The sequence below is a fragment of the Thermobia domestica genome, chromosome 17 (genome assembly GCF_964235325.1).
Source record: "Thermobia domestica chromosome 17, izTheDome1.hap1.1, whole genome shotgun sequence".
Taxonomy (NCBI): Eukaryota; Metazoa; Arthropoda; class Insecta; order Zygentoma; family Lepismatidae; genus Thermobia; species Thermobia domestica.
In genome coordinates this window covers 183,583,163-183,599,537 of record NC_137470.1, presented here as the reverse complement: position 1 = coordinate 183,599,537, position 16,375 = coordinate 183,583,163, and the positions used below count along the sequence as shown (strand labels likewise).

The 16,375-nt window shown below is 35.7% G+C and overlaps 1 long non-coding RNA gene across 3 annotated transcripts in view; it reads right to left on the bottom strand.

Annotated features, from left to right (window-relative positions):
- The window catches only part of LOC145674533 (uncharacterized), a 52,303-nt gene that overhangs the window by 12,949 nt on the left and 22,979 nt on the right, over window positions 1-16,375 (bottom strand). For all 3 annotated transcript variants that reach the window (XR_014128970.1, XR_014128972.1, XR_014128971.1), the window contains one exon: window positions 5,195-5,265. This is a non-coding gene — a long non-coding RNA (uncharacterized LOC145674533). The remainder of the gene's footprint in view (window positions 1-5,194; window positions 5,266-16,375) is intronic.

Below are 16,375 nucleotides of genomic sequence, written 5' to 3'. Positions count from 1 at the left end.
ATAATCTTTAGACACTTTTCCTTTTTTTTTTTTTTTTTGTCACCCTTGGTTGTGTAGGGCGCCTTCGAACAAATAAAGAAGCGGTAATATTACAGCCAAACGACGCTATAAATATATTACGTATTTCTTTTGTTAACTAATCATAGCCGTCTAGAGTCATCTTCGGTAGAATAAAAAAATATGCTACGTGATATTCCACTCACGGAGGAAAGGATATATTCCTTATTCATTTTGTCTGCCCTGCTTGTCAGAAATTAAATACTTTCTTTTGGGAGGTGCTGAAAATAGAGGAGCAAAATAAAACGTCGTGCTCCTCCTACAGTTTAAATTTTGTTACGTGGTTGCCAAAATAATTACTAAAGAAAGCACTTTAAACTAAGTTGTCTAAGGTTACTACATGATGTAAGGGTGGCATATTCAGGAATAATAATAATAATAATAATAATAATAATAATAATAATAATAATAATAATAATAATAATAATAATAATAATAATAATAATAATAATTATTATTATTATTATTATTATTATTATTATTATTATTATTATTATTATTATTATTATTATTATATGAATATCTTTGGAGAGACGAAATTATGTGTCACGAATCATTACATGTAGAGCTTTAAGATGAGTGGTTAAACGGGAGGAAAAAAAAGGATTTTTCTCTCAGACTCTCTAACGTAAAGATTATGTGCTGAAGGTAAGAAGCGTCATCAATCTAAAATTGGTTGCTTTTACGTAGAATATCAGCTACTTCGGTTCTCCTCCTTCGGGCTACTTACCTCATGGGGTAAATTCAAAACAATTTCAATTCAAGACAAATACACTATAAAACTTTTCCGTAATGAAACATCTAGGGAAAATTAAACATTTAATAGGGAACTCTGATATCAAAGTGTCCAAAAAAGTAGATAGAAGATTATTTAATGATAAACATTGTGAAGGTTTATAAAAATCTCGAAATTAGAATTAGCTTTTACTGGGAAACATTCATTATGCACCAGCGAGCATATTGTGAGCAGTGAGCACAGGGAAAATAATTACGAAACTGTTTACAAACAAAATTAGGGACACTAATGCAAGTGCGACAACATTTTTTCTTTTCTTTTCTTTTCTTTTTTTCTTTTTTTTTTGGTATCGTGATGAGTTTTACACATATGTTACAATTTGAGTCTTTCCCACATAAAAAATAAATAAAATGACCACAGTAATAAAAGCGACAGTTGCACCTCTGTGGGGGTTCGAACCAGCTACCTTCGGTATACAGACTCGTTGCTTTAACTAACTGAGCTATTTGTTTTCTTACGCAAACTGAACATGTTCTACGGTGAAGATGATTTTTCATTACGATCGTGCTACCAATTCGTCCTTTTCCATAGGTAATTTCCACTATTTGCTCTATCTAAACGCTAATACTTGGCATAGTTTCATATATTTGAAGTTTGCAGGTAATGCACGTAATAGGACATATTAGAAATGTTTCGTTAAAAGTTTCGTTTGTAGATCTAATCCGCATTTCTCTCAATGACATAGATGTCGTTGCTTCGTGTTGAACTGCAGAATTCCCTCGAGTTCTTGAAAATTTCCCACTTTAGCAGAGTTGGTAATTCTCGTAATTTCGGTCGATTTAATGTTTTTTGCTTCTAATTTATTTATTTTAAGCTAATATCTAACACAAATATTTAAAACGGACTTGTTATTAACGTTTCCTGCTGGGGAAACTTTCCGAAATTTCGAACATATAAAGAAAACGGAGATATTTTCAAAAAACTTCAAAATAAAGAGACGCGTCATTTATTTTGCTCATGGTAGTACATTCTGCTATTACATCTGGTGCACCATTTGGTAGAACGTAAATAGAACACGATTGTATCAATGTCCCTCTTTGTTTGGGACATTGTCCCACAGTCGACACATATGAAAAGAAATCTCTTAATGCATGGTTCAAATTCTGATAGAGCGTGAAAATAACAAACTTGTATCATTTCTCATGTCTTCTGAGACATATGACGTACTCAAAATATAGGAAAATACCTTTGCACATGCCAAGACAAAAACGAAAATAAACCGATTTGGCACATTTAACACTACAGCTGGAACACCATACATATGGAAAATAAAACGACATGAGAAATAGGAAGAAACGTCTTAAAGCTCTGATTGTTTACAACTGTGCATTAGGAGTAACAAAATAAAACACACAAGTATGTCGGGAGGCTGTACAAGAGGGCTTGCCAAACAAAGTGGGTACTCCTCAAAGAAATGAATACAGAGAAAGTGAGGCTCCTTCGAACCTCAGGGCTAGAGCGCCCACGGCCCGCTATTTCCAATTCTACTGGGTGTGGTCGCTGTTTCCAATTCTACTGGGAGCCCACGGCCTCAGATTCAAGATCCGAGTAGTTATTTTCCTATTTTGCTCACGTGGGAGGGTGTCCCAGCAGTGTTGGGACATGTTGACATTTGTTCATTAGGTATGTCGATATCAACACACACATTGGCCGCATTTCAATATCGATCATGTGATCCCACTAGTGATATTCATTTAGTTTACGTAGTTTCTTAGTGAGTCACCTTGCACAATTTTAACTTGGCCTCCATTGTTGCATCCTTATTGGTATGCAACAGTGCATATCATATTGCATTTTTTTGAGGGAATATTATAGGGGAATTTGCAATGGCTTTCATATTCTTGACGCTAATCCTTACATTTCCGACGCTTTGAACTCCTGTTTACTGAGTACGAGTGCATTTCTGGGCATTTTTCGTTAAGTGTTTCCACACATGTGAATCACCCTGCTTCATCTGTTATGCTCTACCGATACCCCAGATGTCTTTCTAGAGCATTTGAGTACAAATTCGCTACAATTAATATTCAGAACGTCACTGTTGGCCAGCATCCATATCTGACGATTATGCAACCACACACAACGGGCATAAAGATGTCCGCCATTTTGTATTTGTTCCAGATATCGACTTAAGACAAACAAATTATTGTTACCTGGTAGAAAGCCTATTAATTCATATGCATTTAACCAATTTTCATTTGGCAGATTATCCGGTACTCCCTTCGTTCCTTTGGGGAATCCCTTGCGCGTGCACGGTAGGATTGTGAAACATGCAAAATTCAATACAGCAGGTATGACTTCTTCAGTGAATTTTTTACCCGCCCTCTTTACGTTGGATAGTTTCCGAACTATTGGCGTCCGAAAGTCATTTTCCCACGCTTTCGGCACCTTGTAGATCTGAAACTATGTCCGATAGCAGAAAGTTGAAGAGAACTTTTTTTTCTTGTCTCAGTAGCAGGAGTCACCTCCCAAGAGTTGTAACACTTATTTTGCAACACCCGATATAATCATCTTCACAACATTGAATTACATGGTAGTCAAATTTAGAAGTAATTCAAAATTCATAAGATGGTACAAAAATAAATAACAAAGGATCACATTTAAATTCAAGTTTATTACATGAAGAACCAAAGTCAAAAGTCGACTACGTATCATACACAAAACCTAGAATAGGATTCAATGTTTCGGAATAGGTTGTGATTACAATCTTATATTTCTTGACATTACCCTGTTGCACGAAAGTAAGTAATATTCTTATGTTCCTATTATCCTAACTAAATATAAAACTACATGAACTGACATAAGTTAAAGAGGTACTTCCGTTTGACGTGGAAAGTTGAAATTTGGCATGATTCTAGCTTTTCGGGACTAACCAACAGAAAAATTACCAAAAGTGAATATTTTTTAATTTTTAGGTGGTCTAAAGGGCGGATGAGGAACTTCCTCATGTTATTTAAAAGGGCATTTTTCTGGATCTATTATCTCATTTTTTAGGTACTTGGAATTAGAATGAATAAAAATTTGAAATTTGGTATACTTGTACGTTTTTACTAGGACTACACAAGTAAATCATTAAAAATAAAACATTCGAAATTTAGAATGGTTTTATAGGGAACTGAAAAATCCTTCCCATGTTATCTATATGGGACACCTTTTACACCTCCAAATTACTAGACACTTCCTGTAGGGCTATACTGACTAAATTTGATGATTGTAGATTTTCGAGACTAACCGACAGAAAAATTACCAAAAGTGAATATTTTTAATATTTAGGAGGTCTAAAAAAGAGATGAGTAAATTTCTCATGTTATTTAAATGGGCATTTTTTGGACCTATAACCTCATTTTTTAAGTACTTGTAATTACAATAAAAACTTGAAATTCGGTATGCTTATACAGTACGTTTTCGTTAGCGTTACCTAAGTAAATCAGTAAGCAATTAAAGTTTCCAACTTTAGAGTGGTTTTATGGGGAACTGAAAAATTTTCCCCATGTTATTTACATAGGATGTCTTATGCATACCAAAATGTTTAAGCACTTCCGGCAAAATTAGAATGATGAAATTTGACATGATTGTAGCCTTCCAGGACTAATCAACAGGAAAGTTGTCAAAAGTGAAAATTTTCAGTTTTTATGAAGTCTAAAGGGTGATGAAAAATGTCTTATTCAAATGGTTATGTTATTTAAATGGTCGTTTTCTTGGGATACAAAATCTTATCTTTTAGATAGTTGACATAGGAAAATAAACTTGAAACTTGGTAGAATTGTGTGTTTAAGAGGTGCGTGGTCGTAGGCTGAGCAAACGCGGGGTGTGGGGGGTAAAGCCCCCAGCTGGGCAAATTTACGAAATATTATGAGCAAATATACGAAAAGATGAAAAAGAAGGAAAAGATGATACATAAGAGATGCAAGGCATAGCAAGTGTTGTGGTCTGGGGGTGGAGCCCCCAGCTAGCCAAAGGCTAGTCTTAGGATAAATACAATATTTTGCCCTAAGTTGAGCTTTCTGAGCTTACGGAAGTCCTATTTGACTCGTGTGGCGCCATTTCTTCAAACACGGAAGTTTAAAAAAATCCAGTTTGTATGTTTTGAAAAAGGATTTGCTAGATAATGCTAGGCGATATGTCAAAAGTCTACTATTATTTATTTTTCCCATGCACTTGTATAGTTGTTTCTGAGATATGCTAAAATTTTGTACCATTTAGCTTGTGTTAAAGTTAACACTTATAGTAACACAGTAACATATGTCGAGAAAATAATACACTACAGAACAATGAAACAGAAAACACTTAGTAATTATCTTTGTCCCATTGTTAGCCATTTTTTTAATGATTGGTTTCACTTACAGTTTTTTCGTTGAAGACCTAGGTGACACTTCTGCAATTACCATCATAATTAGCAGCAGCATTGAGGCAACCTACAACAAATTTAAAATGTACATAAGAATTCTTTTTTTTTTTAAAAAAGTTGTATTTGTGCTGTAACAAATCATTGCCGAAATTGTCACAAACCTAAAAATGGAAACATATTTTACAACTGAGATATACTTGTACAGAAAATACCTTTAAATAAAATATTTTATTAGAATTAGAGCGAAATACTATTTTAATAAGCCTTCTTGTTTTCTTTTCTTTCTTTCTATTTTATTATTTTCCTTTCTTTCTTGTAGTATACGACATGAATGCATGTCTTAAGAATGAAAATGCTATAAAGACCATATACTCATCATATGGTGCAATTAAATACTCGATTCTTGGTGAGTTCAGTTTAATTAAAGCCACTATTTTTGCAGCTCATTGGTCGTTGAAGGAAGAGTTGAAAAAAAAAAAACTAATAGAGTGCTTAATACATATTGTACTGTATGGGGAATAACCCTCGTTACGGAAACATTCAGTCCAAATGACAACACGGTGGAGCACCATCTTACTTTGGTGATGTTGTGAGGGATTTCTTCAATCAACATTTGGATGAATGGATTGGTCGTCATAGTACAGCAGATTAGCCATTCAGTTTATGTGACCTAACACCATGCGACTTCTGCATGTAAGCTATTGCCAATGACAAGGTGTTTTTCGAGCAACTGCACGATTTGGGTCACTTGAAACAGGTAAGTAAACAATAATTCGAGAGACTGGATGTCATTTCTTGGTTGTATCATGATATTTGCAAATCAGTGCTGGAGAGATGTGCATTGTGCATTCTAACGTGGTCGGAGACAATTTTAACAATATTTGTAAGTGCAATAAAAATTGTCAAATCACTTAGTTTCTTTTATTGTTTCACATATTACTGAAAGCAACTTTATATCCATCCTGTATGTATTTAACAAATTTCACTTGGTGTTCCAAGCAAATTAATGTATTTTTAGAAATAGGGTTATTTCCTCAACTGCCTATTTCCCCAACTTTCCAGAAAGGTGTCATTTCCTCAAGTGCTTATCTTTCTTCTTAATCTGATTATCATTAACCAAAAGAAGAAGAACAACTTCTGAAATTCTTAACTAATACAAAAAAAAAAAAAAAATGGTACTTCGTTGCTGGCTATTTGAGCTGTTGCTGATAACTAGGGTTGCAGGGTGTCAAATAAAATCATACTTTGTCGAACAAAATTGCATATAATGTTACATGTTTTATATTAATCCAACTGAAAATGAACGTAAGGTATATCTGCAGAGTATGAAATGTCTGTTTTACAATGAATTCATTGAACTGTTCTTTAGAAACAAATCTCAAGGCAGAATCACTACACGGATTTATTCTGTAAATCCCTTAAATCTAAAAGTGCTGGGTAAAGTATTGTGATATGGAACAAGTCACACGGACAATGAAAAGTTACATTAATCAATTGCCGAGTTTCTATTGACACTGTTGGAACCATGTTCCTCCAATATTTGTTGAATAAATTATATATTATTATCACTTTTGAAGGAAATGATCTATTTTAATTCAAACTTTAGTTCATTGGTCAAACTTTCTGTTGACACGTAAGCTTACTAGTAGTTCTGTATAAGATCAAGTTAAAAGAGTGTGAGGTAAACAGTTTGCGCTGCTCTTTTCAATCGTGAGATCTTGGATTCAAATTTCAAGTCTGTATATCCTGTATATACTTTTCTCACTCTTAACACGATGATACCTTCCTGGCTGGCTTTTTCCCAAACTTTCTTTTACTTATTAATCTTTCAAAGTGAAAACGCTTTCCGGTTGTATCTTGAACTGAAAGTAAATAAGTTTCCTTGAGCGCTTAAAACCTTGCACTTAGAAGAAACATTATTTTTATTATTAAAATCGCTTATGTCTTCAGTGATTTGAAGCTGTAACTGTCGGGAACTTACAGTTGTGTTGTACTAGGGTGGGTCGTTTTGCCACTTTTTCTTCGGAACGAAATGTAATACCTGGCAAAAGTGGCCAATCCACATGGACATTTCAGGTGTAGATTTTTTTTCAAATCAGATAATATCTTCTGTGAGAACTATTGCATCAAAGTTTCAAAATTTACCTGAAAATTACAAAAAATACCAAAGTTGTTCATTAATTTTAGTTATGTTAAAGTAAACGTATTTTTGGTTAAATACATGTCAGTTGCTATGAAAACTTACATTCAAGTATAAAAATGCCAGTTATATGCCCTTGGGGGGAATAGGGGTGCCTCCTCTGGGGCCAGAAAAGGGGGCAAATTCAGTAGAATGGAGCGTTTCTACAGCTTTTTTCGTCCTTGCCTTTTCGTTTTGGACTTGCTGGACCAATATGAAGATGAACGTGACAATTTTTTGGATAGCATCGTCACTGGAGATGATACGTGGCGTTATCACTACGAGCCGGAATCCAGAAGACAGTCCATGGAATGCCGATTTTTACAAGCCCGACATGCAGGCTCTGGTTCATCGTTGACAAAAGTGCATAACAAATGGTGAGAACTATGTGGAAAAATGAGTCTGTAGCTGAAATATTGCTCTGTTTAGATGTGCTGTTGTTATAAAAAAATATGAACCAGCTACAGTATTAGTATTAGTTAGCTCCATTAGTTTCCATAAAAAAATTATGCATTACTTGGGGAACGACTTTCGTAGATTTGACTGAAACTGTTATAATTGCACAGATACAATGTAAGCGAAAGGGCTGCGGCACATATAACAGCTGTGCTTCAGGCAGCTTCAAAAGCTGGAATTATAACTTCTAAAAAATCTAGTGACATGACATCTGCTTTAACTGTAGACAGGAACAAAATAAGGCGTGCGAAACTTAAACTTGCTCGGAATTTAAAAGAAAGTTCTAGAAATGATGATCCCATTAAAATCCTATACTTTGATGATAGAAGAGATGACACTGAAACACACACAGGCATCGTTAGAGAAGAGCACTTATCACTTGTGGCTGAACGTAACTCTCAATACGTAGGTCACGTGACACCATCCTCTGGCTCTGCACATGACGAGACCAGAGCTATTTTCGAATACATCATGAACCAACTCAGAGTTGGCTTTGATAAAGTTGAGGTTCTTGGGTGTGATGGAACATACACTAACATGTTTGGAATGGAGTTGTTCTTCGAAAATTAGAGGAACTAACAGGAAAACAAATGCAATGGGCCATTTGTCTCTTGCATTTTAATGAACTGCTCTTCCGAGCTCTTTTCACGCATATTCATGGCGCTTATTCAAGCCCCTATTCTTACACACGTCTCATAGTTTCAAAATTATCTAACTGTGAAAAAGCTTTCAGTGTTGCTACTCAAACCAATAAAATGTGACTTACCTCATCATAGTCCAGAAGAGCACAGAAAACTCAGTAAGGACCTGAGATGCTTGTTCCAGATATCTCAAGCCATTGATTCCAGAGCATGCCCGGAAGAGCTTGTTTCTATGTTCCCTGGCAAACTAAACGAAGCTAGTTGGTTGACTAGTGCAAAAAGAATTTTAACATTGTATATTGCAACAAAAACCTACCAAGAAATTAATAAAATTTGCGATATTCATACTTAGAGTCTGTATGGTTATGCAATGCCGTATCAGAACACGGTCTTCCATTGCTGATGGTCCTCTCACGTCTTTGAGGCCATTCAAGGTCTAGATACTTACCAAGGGAATACCAGGCTATAATCCGTTCATCAATTCAGACGAATGCATTCTTTGCACTCCCAGAAAAATTCTTCTCGCCATGATGACTGATGGTCGACTTGCTGTCCGACAAGATGCATTACATAAGAATCTTAGTGCTCGAGAATACGAAGCAGGGAATCTCCATAACTCCATTAGATATAAAATCATTCCCAGACTGAATTTTGAGGCAAACGATTACACTGCAATGATCTTTTGGGAAAGCACTGATGTTTCAATAACTGTACTACCAGTAAGTTCTATGGACGGTACCAAACAAACAGCTCATGGTCAAACTTTCACTTCCTGACAACACTGTGCCAGAATAGTCCATTACCGTCCATCCGTGCCACACGGTGGCAGTAGAACAGATAGTGAAATTAGTCACTGAAGAAGCCTCACGAGTATGTGCCAGTGATGGTAGAGGCGGAATAATCAGGTCAACCTTACTTTCTAGGCAAGCTTAGTCTAAATTTCAATCAAAGTCCAAATTTGCGACAATGTTTCCTGACAGTGACTAATCGGATCAGTTCATCCGGCCCAACATATGATTGGTTGATTGGATAGGCCTAGCAGAGGAGCCCTAGGTGCAGCCACCTCTACATGGTGGGCTCTGGGTCACTTGGCCAAGCTATATTGCCAGGTGAGCGAGGAGCTGCACAACCGCTTAACTGTACTGAATTTGCCCCCTTTTCTGGCCCCAGAGGAGGCACCCCTATTCCCCCCAAGGGCATATAACTGGCATTTTTATACTTGAATGTCAGTTTTCATAGCAACTGACATGTATTTAACCAAAAATATGTTTCCTTTAACATAACTAAAATTAATGAACAACTTCGGCATTTTTTGTAATTTCAGGTAAATTTTGAAACTTTGATGCAATAGTTCTCACAGAAGATATTATCTGATTTGAAAAAAAAATCTATACCTGAAATGTCCATGTGGATTGGCCACTTTTGCCAGGTATTACATTTCATTCCGAGAAAAAAGTGGTAAAACGCTGCACCCTAGTGTTGTACCCCAAAAGTTCCATAATACCTATTTATTTATTTAAATTTATTTTCATCATTTGAAAACACGACAAATTCTAATGAAATTAACAGTTTTCTTTTAAAAGCCATTCGACGTAGAATTGATGATATTCTACATTTTTAAATAAATATAAAATAAGCAAGAGGCATTATTATGCTGTATAGAACATAGTGATCCAAAACAGTGCTATTCAACCTTTTTTCTCTCGGGTACCCCTAGACACAATTCGTCATTCAATTGTGTACTCCTGAAGCTGTTTAAGAGAAATTAAATCAAAATGAACTTATTAAACGTAATACACGTTTTGTTGATTAAAAAGGGGGACAAAGAGAGACCCAACAAAATGACAATCTGTGGGCCAATCAAAACACTATTTATAGGGGGATAAGTGCACATCCGAAAAAAATAGCATGAGAAATTTAAAAATATATGGGGGATATCCAGTTCTCCTTAGGAGAATTTTCGCCTCATCCTCCCTGATAATTCGTACACTGAAGACAATGTTAAAAATTAAAAACCTAAAAGTAAGTTCATACCTAACCTGTTAATGAAATGGCTGAGGTTGTTGCCGTAACGCCAACTACTTTATTCTTGGTCGAATCTTCGAAAGTGCGAGAATCAGAGCTGATTCTGGATTCAAGCAATTTCTGTGTTTCGTTTTTATTGATGTTAATGCAGAGAAACACTGTTCACACACATATGTTGATGGAATGGAAGAAGTTGTGAAATAGCACTGTCACTAATTTCATTTTACTCTTTTCGAGCATAAATACAAAAGTCACAAATTGACAAGTTATCCAATTTCATTTGCAGTGAACTGTCAACGGACATTTCCAGCAGACCCCCAGAAGCAGCATTACGTACCCCCGGTTAAATAACACTAATCTAGAACATGGGAAGCACTAAAAAATAGAATAGTAAGAGTTTTGATATGGTATATTTAGGTGCTAAGCATAACACGATAAAATTATGAGGTCATAATATTATTATTAAACATTATTATTATAATAAATAATTTATGGGTAACAATCTTAGGGTTTTATTTACAGGAAATCTATCCTGTATCTCATTCTGTCAACTAGATCAAAAGATCTTGTAATGCATGTACATTATTTGGTCAAAACAATGATAAATGTTTTTAAAAATAATAGTGTGACTCAGTTTTATCGAGATCTGTATTACCAGTATTCGAAGTGAAACAAAAGCAGAAGCGGTATGTTTTATTATGATTTTGACTCAACATACCTGTTATTTAAATATTGTCTTGGTAACTGAAAAACCAGAGACGGTATGTCCTCATTACTGAAAAACCAGAGACGGTATGGCATACCACCGTACACCGTCTCACCTCGAACACTGTGTGTTACCATATTGTTTTGTTTTCAATACTGGAGAATTTACTATAGTTTTCTTCAATCAGCTGATTCGAATTATACACAATCCAAGAAACTAATATGATTTACTGAGACAATCGTGCGTATAGGACAATTTATTTTAAACAATATCGCCTGTAATTACTTATTGAGTATTTAAAGAAACCTTTTGTTTTGAATGGTTCAGGTGCAGGGTTTTGCCTTCGTAATTCAAATGGGATGCTGAAAACGTGGAAACTGCTATGATTGAATTCTAAATTGAAAGCTTGTGTAGTCTATATAGTTTAGGAATATTCAGATGTCCTTTGATATAAAAGACCTTCATTCTTAAAATTTAATAGTAAAATTTCATCTAACCAGTGGCAATATTGTATTTATTTTATCACGTATAAAAATCATATCCCCGCATTCTGGCTGTTGGCCAAGATTTGTATCTGTGTCTTGGATTTCTAGTTCATGATCAATATCAAGATAAGGCACTTGAGGAAATGTCCCACATTTTCTGGACTTGAGGAAAACGTACTTGAGGAAATAACCCGATACCGTATTTTTAGGGAGGTCGAACAGCCGAAGACCTGGGTGAAATAACTACTTTTGTGCAAAATAAATTAATACTTATTTCCTTTCGTTCAAATCAAGCACTCCGAAAAAAAAATGACCGGAGATATTGGTTGATGTGAGGAACTATTTCAATAGATAGTATTAATGAATCCGTGTAACGTGGGTTCCTGTCACCACGGCATGGCGCGTCCTCAGGTTGCGGATCGAGGAGAAGGCCTCTACATATAGAGGTTAGCTGCGAATATACTGAATAAACAGTCGCGGACAGCCGACTAGGAGTGGTCCTCCAGCTTGGGGGTTTGGGTAGGGCTAACAATCTCATCCTGTAAAAAAAAAAGCACTTGTTCAGAAATATTCACAAAAGCCTCGGACAAGGACTGATAACTTGGCACGACCTCAGCAAAAGAAAATGGACATGAGATTTGGAACATGGAATATTACGAGTATTTATAGGGCAGGCGCGTTAAAATCCGTAACGAGTGAGTTAGAGAAATACAGGATGGACGTAGTAGGAGATAAGAAGTTAGGTGGGAAGGAAATGGATTTGTGAATTCCGTAAATTTTACGTTCTTTTACGGGGAAGGACATAAAAATCACCAGTTAGGAACAGGGTTTTTCGTTCATAAACGTATATTACCAGCAATTAAACGGATTGAATTTGACACTGACAGACTTTCTTTTATTACTCTTAAGGGAAGGTGGTGTGATATTATTGTTCTAAATGTACATGCCCCAACTGAAGATAAGAATGACGATATAAAAGACAGTTTTTACGAAGAAGTGGAACGGATATTTGACCAACTCCCGCGATACCATATGAAAATTCTATTAGGGATTTCAATGCGAAGGTAGGACGAGAGGATATTTTCAAACCGATTATAGGGAACGAAAGTCTGCATAAGGAAAGTAATGACAACGGTGTTAGACTCGTGAACTTTGCAACATCCAAAAACCTAATCATCAAGAGTACAAAATTCCCACATCGCGACGTTCATAAATACACTTGGACATCACCAGACGGGAAAACACATAGTCAAATTGACCACGTTTTAGTAGATAGAAGAAGGCAATCTAGCATAATTGATGTCCGGTCGTTTAGAGGGGCTGATTGTGACACTGACCACTACCTGGTAGCAGCGATAATACGAGAGAGGTTATCGTTGAATAAAGGTAATATTCATTGTCCGAAAACGGAGAGATTCAATTTAAAGAAATTAGAAGAGAACCAGACAAGAGAGAAATACCAGATTGAAATTTCGAATAGATTTTCGGCTTTAGAAGATTCGGAGTGCACCAGTGTTGAGGATACCTGGATTGAAATTAGAGATAACATTAAAATTTCAGCAAAAGAAAAATTGGGACACGCGGAAATATGTAGCAACAAACCATGGTTCGACCAGGAATGCATAAAACTAGCAGAGAGGAGAAAACAGGCAAAGTTACGCTGGCTACAAAATCCGAATGAAATAACTACGCAAAATTTCACAGATATCAGGCAGGAAACTTCCAAAACTTTTAGAAGAAAGAAACGCGGTTTTCTGAAAGCTAAAGTTAAGGAACTTGAAGATAATAGTAAAAATAAAAACATCTGGGACATGTATAATGGAATCAACGAATTTAAGAAAGGCTATCAACCTCGTGCTTATACATTAAAGAAATCTGACGGTACAGTTCTCACTGACACGGATAGCATCTTAAATAGATGGAAAGATTTCTTTGATGATTTGTTTAACACGCAACCAAAAACTAGTGTGCGTGGAGAAAAGGAGATACACACCTCAGAACCGTATATTCCAGAACCCAACAGAATAGAAGTAGAAACCGCTATAAAGAAATTAAAGAAACACAAATCTCCGGGTGTAGATGAAATTCCGGCTTAGTTAATTTTAGCTGGAGGTGAAAAATTGTGGAACAAGATACACAAACTCATTCTCCTTATCTGAAACAAGGAAGAATTGCCACAAGAGTGGAAAGAATCAATCATTGTTCCAATTCACAAGAAAGGCGACAAAACTGACTGTAATAATTATCGAGGCATTTCTCTTCTGTCAACATCCTATAAAATCCTTTCAAATATTCTCTTAGCAAGACTGACCTCATACGCAGATGAAATTATTGGAGATTATCAGTGCGGATTTAGACGAAATCGATCAACTATCGACCAAATATTTACCATTCGCCAAATACTCGAAAAAAAGTGGGAATACAATACCCCGGTACATCAACTATTTATTGATTTTAAAAAGGCGTACGACTCGGTTAGGAGAGAAACATTATACAACGGTCTTACAGAGCTTGTAATACCGAGAAAGCTAATTAGATTAATTAAGATACACCGTATGTTTAAATGAATCCCAAAGTAAAGTCCGGTAGGAAAATTTTTCTCCACGAGCTTTCACGTCGAGAATGGCCTGAAACAAGGAGATGCGTTGTCGCCATTATTATTTAACTTCGTTCTTGAATACGCTATAAGGAAAATCAAAGATAGCAACCAGGGCCTACAGTTGAACGGTATTCACCAGGTTATGACATATGCTGATGATGTAAATTTAATAGAAGATGATAGGAGAACAACAGAAAGAAATGCAGAGATCTTATTAAACGCTTGGAGGGACATGGGTTTAGAAGGAAATGCAGAGAAAACTAAATACATGGAAGTGCGTCGGGACCGGCATACAGCAAATTACGGATGTGTTAAAATATTAAATAATACTTTTGATAAAGTGGATAGTTTCAAATATCTAGGATCAATATTAACAGAGGAAAATCATATTCACGAAGAAATTAAATGTCGACTAAAAGCAGGGAATTCGTGTTACTATTCGGTTCAAAATCTCTTGTCGTCGCGAATTCTGTCGAGGAATTTGAAGCTTAAATATATAAAACGATAATCACCTCTTCTATATGGTTGGGAAACATGGTCGCTTACTCTGAGGGAAAAAGATAGACTGAAAGTATTTGAGAACAAGATCCTGAAACGAATATTCGGACCCAAGAGGAACGGGAATGGGGAATGGCGGAAACTTCATAACGAGGAACTACATAATTTATATGGTCTACCGAACATTGTTAGGGTCGTCAAGTCTAGGAGGCTTAGGTGGGCGGGTCATGTAGCTAGAATGTAAGAAAGTAGAGACGCTTTGAAAGTCTTGACTGGAAGACCAATCGGAAAACGACCATTAGGGAGACCTAGGCGCAGATGGGAGGACAATATTAAGATGGATCTCGCAGAGATTGGAATACAAATAGAAACTGGATGCAGTTAGCTAAGGATAGAAGTCAGTGGAGAGCGTTTATGAACTCGTCATTGAACCTCCGGGTTCCATAGGCCATAGAGTTAGTTAGTTAGTTAGTTAGTATTAATGAATTATTTTCTGCTTTTGGCGCTTTTATTGACGAGGATTAATGTTTATTTTAGTTTTTTTTAAGCATTTCTCTCAGTGCTTTTTATTAAATTCTTTTCCTTACGACTCAGATTTATTTATTATTTTTTTAAATGAAACAATCTCATTTGTGACATGCTTACTACCACAGTAATCTAATTAATGTTGAGTGTACACTGCCATTTGCGCAACGATTCCATCCTATTGTAACGATGATATTTTCTTCCACAAGTTACAAGCAATTTCGAATTGAGCCTTTTGTTCGTTTCTGTATTTTTTTTTTTTTTTATTATTATTATTGATAATTGGGCTTGAACAATTTTTAGACAATTCCAATTCACTGAAGAGATGTAATATCGTACGAAAAAGGTTTAATTGAATTTTAAGATTTGAAGAAAGGCAATTCCGCTTAAGCGGAAGAGGTTGCTTTTACACACGGATTCTTGTGTCACTGTTTTCTCAGGTGTTACATAAATATTCATTTCTTTTAAATTTTGTCCTTCGTTGACGTTTTCTTGCAAAATTAAGGACAGTGTACATACTACCAATTCGAACAAACTCATCCAATCTGGTGAACTTGATTTGATTTTGAGTTTAGTGTCCCTTTTAGAAGTGAAGTAATATGAGACGTACACCTACACCTTAATGTAGGATCCGAACCACATGAGCTTCCATCGGGTCTTCCAAGCCAATGCGTACGTTAACAGCTTAGCTAGGAGGTAGCTTCCGATCTCCTAGACTTTGGCCTGCGAAGACACTATGTTCTCTAGGTTTTGACTCCCGAGTTATGGTTTAACAAATGTGAGGTGCGAACTTCGTGAAACTTTCGCTAACAACTTTAACAGATACTTCTTAAAAAGCAATGAAAGCAGACATTATTCCGAAATTGGTACTAGTTTCTTTCAATGTCTTAACAATTTATAAATTTAAAGGGATGAAATTTTAAAAATCTGAAATATCACTGTTATTTTCATGTGATGAGGAGCTTTTTTGTCTTTTTGTCTTTTTGTCTGTTTGTCTTTTTGTCTTTAATGTAAAACAAGGAAAAAAAGCATGAGAGTTTTCCACAGCTTCTACCTCTCTTTA